Source organism: Galeopterus variegatus, unplaced genomic scaffold (assembly GCF_000696425.1).
Source record: "Galeopterus variegatus unplaced genomic scaffold, G_variegatus-3.0.2 Scaffold1849, whole genome shotgun sequence".
NCBI classification, from domain to species: Eukaryota; Metazoa; Chordata; class Mammalia; order Dermoptera; family Cynocephalidae; genus Galeopterus; species Galeopterus variegatus.
The window spans coordinates 13,672-25,238 of NW_007727960.1; the positions used below are offsets into that span (position 1 = coordinate 13,672).

Genomic DNA, 11,567 nt, shown 5'->3' on the forward strand with positions numbered 1-11,567 from the left:
TTTGGATCAGCAGGAAGCTGTGCTCCATGCCTTCTTCATTCTGGGACCCAGGCATGTGGGACAGCCGCTGTCTGGAACGTTGCCAGTTGCTGTGGTAAAAGAAAGGAGAAGACAGCATGTTACTCACTGCTTGTAAAGCCTCCTCCTAGAAGCCACACGGATCACTTTTGCTGTCATTCTATTGGGCAAAGCAAGTCACCTGGTCACACCTAATGCCTACCATGTCTCAGGAAGGAGAATTGGAAATAGTCACTGAGCAGGACTAATGACCACCATACTCTGTTAATTTCCCAATTTCATCCACTGGAAGAATAGTCCCTTTCTGATTTGGGGGTATCTGTTGTTTTTTCTGCACCTTTCCCCCTGATTCTCAGGACAAACTCAGCCTCCCTGGCCATAGGAATGAACACAGGACTCAAGTTAGGCAAATCACAGTATTTCGTGGCTCAACCACTGTCACTGGTTCAAGGGACAAGTGCGTGACCAATCAGGATTATTCAAATTGCAGCTGGGGGAGGAAAGCCCTGTGTTCTGTGAACAGAGTTAGGGGAGTTTGGGCTGAACCTGCTCTCCGCCATGCTCTGTGCTACTTGGTAAGCAGTGCTGGGAGAGCAAAGCTGGTGAAGGGAGAGAGGGAGACAGAGGCAGAGGCCTCCTAAGGCTGCCCATACCACTGCCCTTCGCACCTGGGCTGATCCTGAGCCCGTCTGCTCCAGACCCAAGCCTTCCCTTGCTCTGCTCTGTATTCAGAGGGGCTGATCCCTGATGCCTGTGGTTCCCTCCTGTTGCAGCTGGCTTCCATTGGTTTGGCCAGTGGGAGGCACTGACTGGATGCTGAAGGGCAGGGATGCAAGGGCATTTCTTCTCTCTCTCTGCTTTGGGTTGATTTCTCCAGCAGTGAAGAAGTACCTGTCTTGACTTCAGCTTCCCCTGGACATGTCTGTCAAGGTTCCAGCTTCCATGCGTTTACACAACCCTGGGCTTCCAGCACCTTGGTCCCTCCATCTTCGGGCTGGTAGTAGCTTCCCGCTCTCAGGTATCTCTGTGTTACCTTTCTCTCCTTTGCTGGGTGGGCTCTCAGCTTCCTCATCACCTGTATAGCCAATTACCTGCATTAAATCATTTCTGTTGTAAATACTAGAAGCAGTTTCTGTTTTCCAGGTTATACCTTGACTAATCAACCTCTGTTTGATTAGGTAAGCTAATGTCTCCTCTTTGGCTTAAGTGAATTTGAGATGAGTCTCTGTCACAACCTAGAGAGTCTGGACTAATGCAGTAGTCAATTGGAAAAGAAGTCCTACCAGCTCCTTAGCACAAGATGCCAGGCACTATAGTCAGCATTTTGTTTTCATTATGAAATCCGTGAGGTAGGAATTATGACCTCCATTTTACAGATGAGGAAGCAGAGACACAGACAGATTAAGTAATTTTATCCTAATCCAGTTCATTTTCTTTAAACAGAAATTCACTTTAGAACCAGCTGCTCCATTAAACAAGAAAGGAATTCTGGGCCGGCCCGGTGGTGCACTGCTACAGTGCGCCGCTTGGGAGTGCGGTGGCGCTACTGCCGAGGGTTCAGATCCCACATACAGACCGGTTCCCGCTCACTGGCTGAGCGAGGTGCGGGCGCAACACCAAGGGTTGCGATCCCGTTGCCGGACACGAAAAAAGACAAAAAGGAAAAAAAAAAGAAAAGAAAGGAATTCCCACAGGTATGTCGAGGCTCAGGGGTGGCATGACAAGAAAGGAGGTGAGGAACGACAAAAGGCAAGTCTGTATGCTATTTTGTGACATGGCCCGGGAGTGTAACATGCTTCCCCCAGTCGGGACTGTAATGAGTAGAGAGAGTTCCATGGAAATGAGCTCCAGGCTTCTCCAGTAACTGTGATTCAAGTCAAGTTCTTGCTGCTAATTGCACACACATTTTGCTAAAGGTAGTAAATAGGAATCATTCACGTGTCCTTAGAGACCATGGTACCATTCGGTATTCACGGCAAATATATCACTGAGCTTCATAAGAGAATCATTTTAAAACAAAGCTTGGTCAGCTGTTTAATAATTTACTGATAGTGACAGCAGGGAGAATATCTAATAACCAGTGAGATTGGCTTTCAAATAGAAAATAAATTCATGTTAGAAGAGTCAGAGAAAGGAAAAAAAGGGGAAAGTGGGGAGGGGGTGTTATTAGCAGTAAGGAAACACTTAACATTTATCGATTGCTGATTTTTTTGAATCCTATCAGAGTGCAGAAACCTGATTATTAAGAAATTGCAAAATTCCACGTTTAATTTTAAAATATTCATGGGCTCTTAATATTCTTTTCACAGGAAACAAGAATCATATAGAGATCCAGTCCGCTGACGAAGGGGCTTTGGCCCTAACTGGGCACTGAAGTAGCATCAACTTTTGTTAATCTGGGGACTTCTGGGGGGCATATGGTTTCTGTTATCACATCATGATTGTTCCTGGGGTAGGTGAGGCCTGGGAGATTCTGGAGAGCAAAACCTTGAAGAAACAAAACCCAAACTACAACTGTACACTCTCCTGCTCCGGGGAGAACCTAGCCCAGACTTATTACAGGAGAGCTGGCTTCTGGGTAAAGGAAACCCTATTTATTTTTGTTTACTGGCAAAGCTCTGTCGAAACGTCTGTAAAATGAAAAGGGTTTTGAGATGGGCAGGCTCGAAGTTCCCTGCCGATTCTGATATTCTTGGCCCATGATTGGGAGACATGATTAGAGCAAATTGAAAAGGTCCAGGAGCTGTTGAGAGGTAAACAAAAACCAAAACCAATATCGATCCCAAATCACCAGATATACTGTGCCTCAGTTTCCTCACCTGTACATGGGGAATAACAAGAGAATCATAGGCATTTACCTGCGTACGTGACACACAGTAGGCACTCAGAAAACTCAGTTTCAAGCATTCCAGAGGCAGAAGCGAAACCAGAGTAAAAAAGCCCCAGGACTTTCAATCTTTAAGCTTCATTGGCGAACAGTGATATATAGTGTTTCTGGGTAAAGGAACATCTCAGTGCACCCTGCCCTCCAGGGCCCTCCCCAGAGCACAGGGCGCACTCTGTCCTCAAACCAATCCCTAAGTTTGCCACTCTGGAGACAGGCTTCCAGGTAAGACAGATTATGTCTGTGTTCACAGGTGGTATTTTTTGTGGTTTTACATTCTGAGTTTGTACCCTTAATCCTTCATGTTCGTTTCAAGAAACATACTCTCATTCTGCCTTCAATTATTACCATTTTTTTTAGCTTGTAGAAATAATGATTTATCAACATTGTATTTAACATGAGGATGGCATGAATGAACATGTATAGTCTGGCCTGTCATGCTGATGGACAATCTCAGGGTGTCTGGGGTCCTCCCCAGCTCAGATCTGTGGAGGGGTGAAGGAGATCTGGGGGCTGAAGTTCACTGCTATCATTTTGGGTGAAATGTATTTCTAGGTAGTCTAATAAAATACTTCTTAAACAGGTGCTATTTCTGGAACTTAAGGAACTAGTATTTATTCCACTGGATTAGCTGTAGATCAGCTGGCTGGCTGAAAACATTTTGAGGATAACACTCATGCTTTGACTCAGAGGAAAGGGAAGTTGTGTAAAAGTCAGTCTATACAGGTATGGGGGGTTGAAATGTGTGGCAGATGGAAAGGGGGAGTAGGTGGGTAGAGGGCAGACCCCAGGTAACTGGGTGGATCTCTAGACCACTTATTAAAGGGGTTTAGGAACACTTTGATTCATAAGCGAGGTAGACAGATGTTACCAGACTACCCAAGATTATTTGGAGAAAACACCCCTTCCCCGCTCCACTCAGTCTTCATGGGGCTGTCTGTTATGGCAACTGTCCTCGATATGGAGAGGTGGACAGATGACCTAGGCTGGGCAAGTATAGGACCCCCTGTCCCCCAACTTCCCTGGTCAAATTGATTGGTTCAGGAAATGGAATGTGAACCAAATCAGTCAATTAATATCTTTTGGATAGAGCTTGGCAGGGTGCTACAGGTCTTTTTTTTTTTTTTATTATTGAAGGTGCTAAACTGTGAGAACCATATACAGAGCAGTCAGTGTCTGATTTCTCTGACTACTCTCAGAGAGAAGCACAGCTGAGATGTGGAGAGAGATACAGAGAGAGAGAGAGAGAGATGGAGTCCTGATATCATCATTTGAGGGCCTGGATCCAGCTTTGCTGGAAGGTGTTCCCGAATAGCTCAGCTATATAAGCCACTGAATTCCTCTTTTCATAAAGCCTCAGGGGCCTTTATCGTCATTCCTGTCTGCTACAAACAGCCCTTTACTGCTCTGAGCCTGGGCCAAGTGCTTCTGGCAGTCAGAGTACAGCCCCTGTTGTACCTGTGTTGGCCTGGACAGAGTTACCCAGTGAGGACCTTTCATGAGACTCCCCTGAGCACAGTCTGATAAAAAGTTCAAATTTCCCGGCCCTTCCCTGAAGCTCTGGGCTCATTGCTATGGGGTGAGTGAGTTATTAACAAGCGCTTCTGGTGGTTCCTGGGATCAGGGACAGTTGGGAACCGTCACCCTGATATATCTCATTCCATACCCTCACAGCCTTGCTCGGGTTCCTTTCCAAGGAGCTGGCTTCCCCACAGATTTTGACAAATGGGGCACTGTCCCTCCTGTTTGAAAACAAATTCTTTTTTTTTTTTTTTCCTTTTTGTCTTTTTTCGTGACCGGCAACGGATCGCAACCCTCAGTGTCGCGCCCGTACCAACATTTATTGAGTGCTTGCTGTTTGCCATGTTGGGGCTTGGCTTTGGGGTCAAGAGGATCTGTGTAAGACACAGTGCAGGTACCCTCAGGTGCTGCCACCCTTGCGGAGAGGTAGGTCTGCAGATGGCACAAATGAAATGGAACTAACTCTTTGCCCAGCCCACCACAGCTCAGCCTATGGTTACTGCCCAGAGCTGAGCCTTGAAGGATAAGGATTTGGATGTAAGGAGAAGGATCAGGAAGGATAAGCATTTTGAATTGGGATTCCAGAAAGAGAGAGCTACACAGACAAAAGCCCAGAGGGAGAGAATGGCCAGTTGTCGTGCATGGCTTGGAGTGAAGTGAGTGTGGAGGAAATGAACTCAGAGTACAGAGAGCCACTGCATCTGGGTCTCAGCCTTTTTGGCATGTCCTCGCCTATGTAAATGTGCAGAATCTTTCAGATCCCTGAGCATTTGCCTGGCTGTTCTGGCCACCTGGAATGCCCTTCTTTCCTTCTCTATCTGGTGAAGACTTCCCTGTAGGGGGAGTCTCAGGTGAATTAGGGAGGGGATGGGCTTGGAAAGGGAAGTTGGGCCCAGCCAGTAGAGGATCTGGTTGGCCACATTAAGGACTGTGGACACCACAAGGACAATGGGGCATTAGTGAAGGGTTTTAGGCTGGCGTGTGATACAGTCTTTGTGAACAACCACTCTGGCTGCTGTGTGTGGGGAGGAGTTGGAAGGGATGAGTCACAGGCAGTGAGGAGCTGAAGCTGGAGCTCAGGTCACTGCAGGGGGATGGGGCGTGTGATACAGTCTTTGTGAACAACCACTCTGGCTGCTGTGTGTGGGGAGGAGTTGGACGGGATGAGTCACAGGCAGTGAGGAGCTGAAGCTGGAGCTCAGGTCACTGCAGGGGGATGGGGAGGAGCAACAGGTTCACTCCACCTCCTAGTGATGAGTCGATCCCTATCTGGAACCTTCTGGAATCCAAGTTTAGAGTCAGAGACCAGGAGAAAGGCCAAGAGTCTTGGGGAGGCCCCAATGATCTGAAATGGCCTGTGTCGAATTCCAGGGCACTAGGCTGCTGTGGGAACAGTGGCTTTTCTCCTGCTTCATCAGAGAAGCCACTTTGGTGGAAGCAAGAAGTAAAACCTGGGGCCATATCTCAATCAAGTTTGACGTCTGTCACTGAAACACTGCCGCTATCATCACCCTGTCCCCGGTGTGCTGGAGTGACCTCTCAGTGTGGGCTGACTGTGGCTCCTTGTGGATGGGGTCGCTTTGTCTTGACATCCCCACTGAAAGTTAGAGGTGCAAACATCCATGGTCACTCAGTTTTTTTAATGACAAGAAACAGTGGCAGATTCCACTTGGGTGAGATGTAGTGCTAGCTTTAAATTCAGGGCACCCCAGACACTGAGGTCTACTTGCCAATAGTCTGGATCATATGCTGGTGTTTTGGCCCAAGGAAGGAGCTGGTTCTCCATGCCAAGTTGTCCAGGTGCCCATGACAAGGCTGGGTGGCATGATGAATCTAGGGCTTGGAAGTAGGAAGAAAGGAAAGGAAGGGATCTCGTGAGTGGGCCAGGTCCTGTTCTAGGTGTGTTCACATCCAGTAACTCATTTAATTCTGACTCAGCTGGGTGAGGTGGGAATAATCACCCCAATTTCACAGACGGAAAAACAGATCTGGAGAGGGAAAGTGACTAGTTTATGGTCACTTGAGTGGTCAATGGAGGTGTGGGAAATGTGAGCAGGTACAATGTTCCTCTCCGGAAGAGGGACATTACCAAAGTGGAGCATGACTGAGAAGTGGAGCCAGGTGCTGTGGGCCTGAAAATACTATGCGAAGAGGAACAGCAGGGTTTGAAGGAATTGAGAATGCTTACCCGGAGCACACCTGACATCCAAACACAGGTCACCTGCGAGTGCGTCCAGGCTCTTTCTTCCCCAGAGAGAAGATTCAACTTTGAAGGGAGGAAATTACAGAGTGGTAGTGTCAGTATAGAGTAAGGGAAGTCTTTCTAACTTCAAGGGCCTCAAATGGAAAATGGAACCCTTCATAAAGTCCTGCTTTTGGACAGTTAGAGCAATATTACTTGATAATACATACTTGTACAGAACAAAATGGTTGGTTCATGAGGTTACACTTGAAAAATACTTATGATTTCTAAGTTGCATTTGGGTTATTTATATTTGCGGGTCTTGACAGACAGCATTAATGCATATTAATATTCCTGCCATCGAAACATTACTCAAGCCAGAACTACTGGCTCTGAAAGCGTCTGCGGTGTGTGCACAGCCACTCTGCTAATAGAAAGGTTAACTTGTATCTTTGAATTATTGATGGTTGCTTGTTACTAATTTTTTTCCTCAGAAAGGAGGAAATTATTAATGAAGAGATCATTGCCAATGTGTCTGACATCTATTAATGGTTTCATCTTGCAACCAGATTAAAAGAGACAGCTGGTCCATGAATTTATGCGGGGACGCAGCACCAAATGTGCTGACAACTCCGTGGGAGGGCGGGGTGGGCAGGCAGTGGGGCCCAGGCATCCACACAGGCGGCTGGTGTGAGGTCCTCTCTGGCTGGCACAGCCTCCAAGGAAGGGCTGTTAAAGGCTTTGCTGCAGAAGGACCAGGCAGCGGATGGGCTATCATTCTCCTGGCATCTTTCCAAACTGTTCTGTTACCCACAGGAGCCCATTAGCACCCTTTCTGGGCTGGTCAGTTTTTGGCATCTCTTCCACAGGTGTTTTAGAACAATGCTTTTCAATTTGAGCATGCATCAGAATCACCTGGAAGGCTGGTTGAAACACGCCTTCCTGGGCTCCACCTCCAGCATTTCTGATTCAGTAGGTGAGGCCTGAGAACTTGCACTTCTAACATGTTCCCCGGTGATGCTGGTGCTACTGGTCCAGGGACCACACTTTCAGAACTAGTTTTAGATCAATGATTGTCAGATTGTGCTGTGAGACTTTCTCTAGAGAGAGGGTTATTTCTGATTCAGTAGGTGAGGCCTGAGAACTTGCACTTCTAACATGTTCCCCGGTGATGCTGGTGCTACTGGTCCAGGGACCACACTTTGAGAACTAGTTTTAGATCAATGATTGTCAGATTGTGCTGTGAGACTTTCTCTAGAGAGAGGGTTGGCAAACTTTTTCTATAAAGGGCAAGACACTTAATGTTTTCGACCTTGTGGGACGGACAGTCTCTGTCACCATTACTCAACTCTGCTCTGTATTTTGGAGAGCAGTCATAGACAATACATAAATGAATAAATGGGTTTGTGTTCCAATAAAACTTTATTTATAAAAACAGGCAGTGGGCCAGATTTGGGCCATGGACCGTAGTTTGCTGACCTCTGTTCTAGACCAGTGCTGTCTAATAGAACTTTCTGCAAAAAGTAGCCATATGCAGTATGCAAATCAATAAGCATGGCTGTGGCACAATAAGACTTTATTATAAAAACAGTCAGTAGGCTGGATTTGGCAGAGGTTTGCTGACCTCTGCTGTAGAGCAGCACTAATAGAACTTTCTATGATGATGGAAATGTTCTATATTTGTGCTGTCTGATATGGCAGCTGCTAGCCACATGTGGCTACTAGGCACTTGAAATGTGGTTAGTGTGACTAAGGACTGAAATTCTAAATTTTAAATTTAAATGGCTAGTGGCTACCAGTGCCACAGCAAGGAAATAGAGAAGGCTCTGATGGAGCAGCCACCCCGCGGCATGTGAAGTGGCACTTCTCACCTCCCTATGCAGGGTTTTTGCCCTCCTTGAGCCAGTTTCCTCATGTGTAAGATGGAAATAAAACAATAGCTGGCCTTTCCCCATGGGTAAGTGAGGCACCTTGGCCCAGGACATCTTCCCCTGGTGGGCTCCCCACTGGAGGGCTGACCACCACTGGGGGCAGGGAAGCTCTGAGTCCTCTACCCTCTTCTCTTTGTTCAGTCTTCCCTACCAGACTGTAAGCTTCGTGAGGGCAAAGACCACATCTATTGTTCAAGATGCGAATCCACAGCCCTGCAATCCCAGGCACGTGGCAGGAGGCCGGAACATTTGTTGAAAGGATGCTCCATGTTTCAGGGTTCTAAAACTGCACTTGGATAAAGAGATCTGCAGCTAAAACGTCTGGCCACTCCTGTCTTGGTCCCTACCAGAGCTGAAAGGGAAGTCGCTGTGCAGACAGGAAAACTGAAGCCCGGAGGTCTTGCCAAAAGTCCCATGGGGTGAAGGGCAGAGTGGCCCGAGGACGAGAGACCTACTGGGTGAGCATAACTGAAAGAAGCTGCAGGGTGGAGTGCCACCCCCTCCCCCAGACATCACAAAGCCCACCCTAGGCCTGGTCTCCTTCCTTCAGCACTGATGCTGGGCCCAGCCCTGAGCCAGGGCTAATGTGGTCATGCTGAAACTCCCCAGGCTGATGGGGCAGATGGGAAAGCAGCTCCTCCTTGCTAATTAGCATCTAGGCTCCTAGTGCAGGAGAGTGGGCGAAGACGCTTTCCATGACTCTCCTCCCCTGAGAAGCCAGTTCAGAGGGGGTGCCGCTTGTGTCAGCCCTCCCCCTACATCCCCTTTACCCCCATCTCCCAGCAGCTCCATGTTAAGTGCCCAGATACCCTCTGGGAACTCAGTCTTGCAGAACAGACCAAAGAAGAGACAAATAACCTCCCCACAGTGTGAAAAGCATCCCCACAGAGGCCAGTGCAGGGGGCCCGTGGCAACATACCTGGGGCAGGAAGGCCTGATGCCCAAAGCTTCAAAGAGAAGCCTAAGGACCAGCGTGAGTTCACCAGGGAGAAGATGCAGAACAGGGCCTTCCAGGCAGAGGGAACAGCAGGTGCAAAGGCATGGCTGTGCAACTGGATGCCAGAGCTCCGTGAGCAGCAGATGGGAGCGTGCTCCCCTGAAGGAATAGAGGGGCCAGTTTCCAGGTGTGGAGGGTGGCTCAGAAAGCACAGGTTGGGGGATTGTTATGATTTATGACCATATACCTGGGCAGGTAAGGCCTGGTGCTGGGATCAGGTCCTGTTCCACCAGCTCGGTTACCACCGAAATGGGGCTTTTTCTTGGGGCCACATGAACCCTATTCAGACCTGGGAGCTTTGCCTGCACTGACACAGCATCCCGAGAATGAGGATGCAGGTGGGTGCAGGAGGGTGCAGGAGGGTGTGTGCTCTGAAGACGCCATGGGAACTGCCATTTTATTTTAAGTTTCCAGAAAGCTTGAGAGAAGGAATGAATTGGCAGGGGCCCAAGGGAACTGGGACAAGTTACAAGAGTGACACCAAGCTCCTTAGTGGCTTAGGAACCTCCTCCTCCCTGCTTGGGCCGGCCTCTGGGATCAGCCATGACCTGAGTCACAGTTTGTGGGCTTGGGTCAGGTCTCTCCTCAGAGGCCCCATAACAGCTCATCTGCCCAAGGCAGGGCTTGAGCATTTCGTCCATCAAACAGCTGGCAATTGAGCTCTGAGCAGAAGGGATCTTCCTATCGCAATGGTTCCAGAGGGCTGTGCGCTACGTCCCCGGAGCCCAGCACATAATTAAGTGCGTCATACATATTTGCAGAATTATTAAGAATCTCTGAGGCAGTTTCTAAAAGGTCCAACCTGCAGGCCTGCCCTCACAGACCTGTGGGATCCCACTTGCCCCAGGCAGGGGTCTGGGCAGCAGGACTTTGAGAAACCTCCCTGGTAGTCCTTTGACCAGGGAAGTGTGGGAGGCACTGGTGAGTCCAACAGGACTTCTCCATTTGAAGGTGGTGGTAGTGGTGAAGGGGAGTCCAGAGTGGGGTGGAAGCATTTGCTTGGGATTACAGGTGCGGGTGGGGGGAGTAACCAGGCCTCCATTCAAGGGAACTGTTTCACCACACCTGGTGGGAACTGGGGTGTGAGCAGGAGAGGTCCTGTGTTCTCCGCCATAGCAACTCCAATCCAAAGCCTCAGGCTCCCACTTTTGGAAACCCTAGCCTTGCCTGACTTTCACCTGACTCCCCCCTCATCTGTCCAAGCCAATCCCTGGAACCCCGACAAGGATGAAGGATGGCTGTGCTGAAACAGAAGAAGGTTTTTGGTCAGGTAGCAAAGTGCGCACCAGGATGATTCCCTGGAGCATCTCCGGCAGTCTCCCGGCCGGCTTCGACATCCCAGGCCCCCAGCCGAGACCCAGTCTCCTCCTCCATATCCTCGTATCCTCGCTTCCAGGAGAGCAGAGAGCCCAGGCCTGGGGACTGGGCGGGACACTCAGGCTCCGATTTATGGTTTCAGGTTTACAGCTCCAACCAGGTCTTTGTTCAGACCAGGAAGAAAAAGGAAAAAGCTACATGGTTCTGTCTCCCGAGAAAGGGAGGGGGGAAGGCGGCCAGAGAAAGAGGCGGCATGCCTCGAGCCGGGTCTGCGCACCCTCCCGCATAGGGGTGGGGACAAGGAGTTGGGGGGTGGCAGGGAGCAACGCTGCGCGGTCAGTGATGTGCCTAGAAGAGAGAGTGCGAATGAGTGTGTGTGTGTGTGTGTGTGTACGTACTCTTGGATGAGTGCACACACCTCAGGGTGTGCCCGAAACCCTCCCTGGCAGCTGCCTGTCCCACCTTGGGCAGGTGCCACCCCTCCACGCCGCCCCCCGACCCCCGAAGAAATTCAACTGGCCCTTCATTCCGAGTTGAGACGGCTGCTCCCTCCCCTCCCATTCACCTGTTCCCGCACCCGGAGTTCAAACGGCGGCTCCCTCTCTCCTCCCCCCACCGCCCCCGTACCTGCGCCCCCGCAGGGCAGATGTTTGGTTGCGTGGCGCGGCGCGGGGCGAGGAGGCGAGGACCCTGCCGGTCGTGTGGGTGCGGGGGTGA

The 11,567-nt window shown here is 49.6% G+C and overlaps 1 long non-coding RNA gene across 2 annotated transcripts; it reads right to left on the reverse strand.

The window, feature by feature from the left end:
• Positions 1-6: 6 nt before the first annotated feature.
• Positions 7-11,556, reverse strand: LOC103595796. Of its 2 annotated transcripts, none has more exons than XR_550985.1 (5): positions 11,478-11,556; positions 9,456-9,632; positions 6,612-6,689; positions 910-1,093; positions 7-89 (listed from the first exon to the last, which is right to left on the reverse strand). It is a non-coding gene; the product is annotated as an uncharacterized LOC103595796 (long non-coding RNA). The 2 variants fall into 2 exon arrangements; XR_550986.1 differs by having other exon boundaries at positions 910-1,109.
• Between the last annotated feature and the right edge of the window lie 11 nt (positions 11,557-11,567).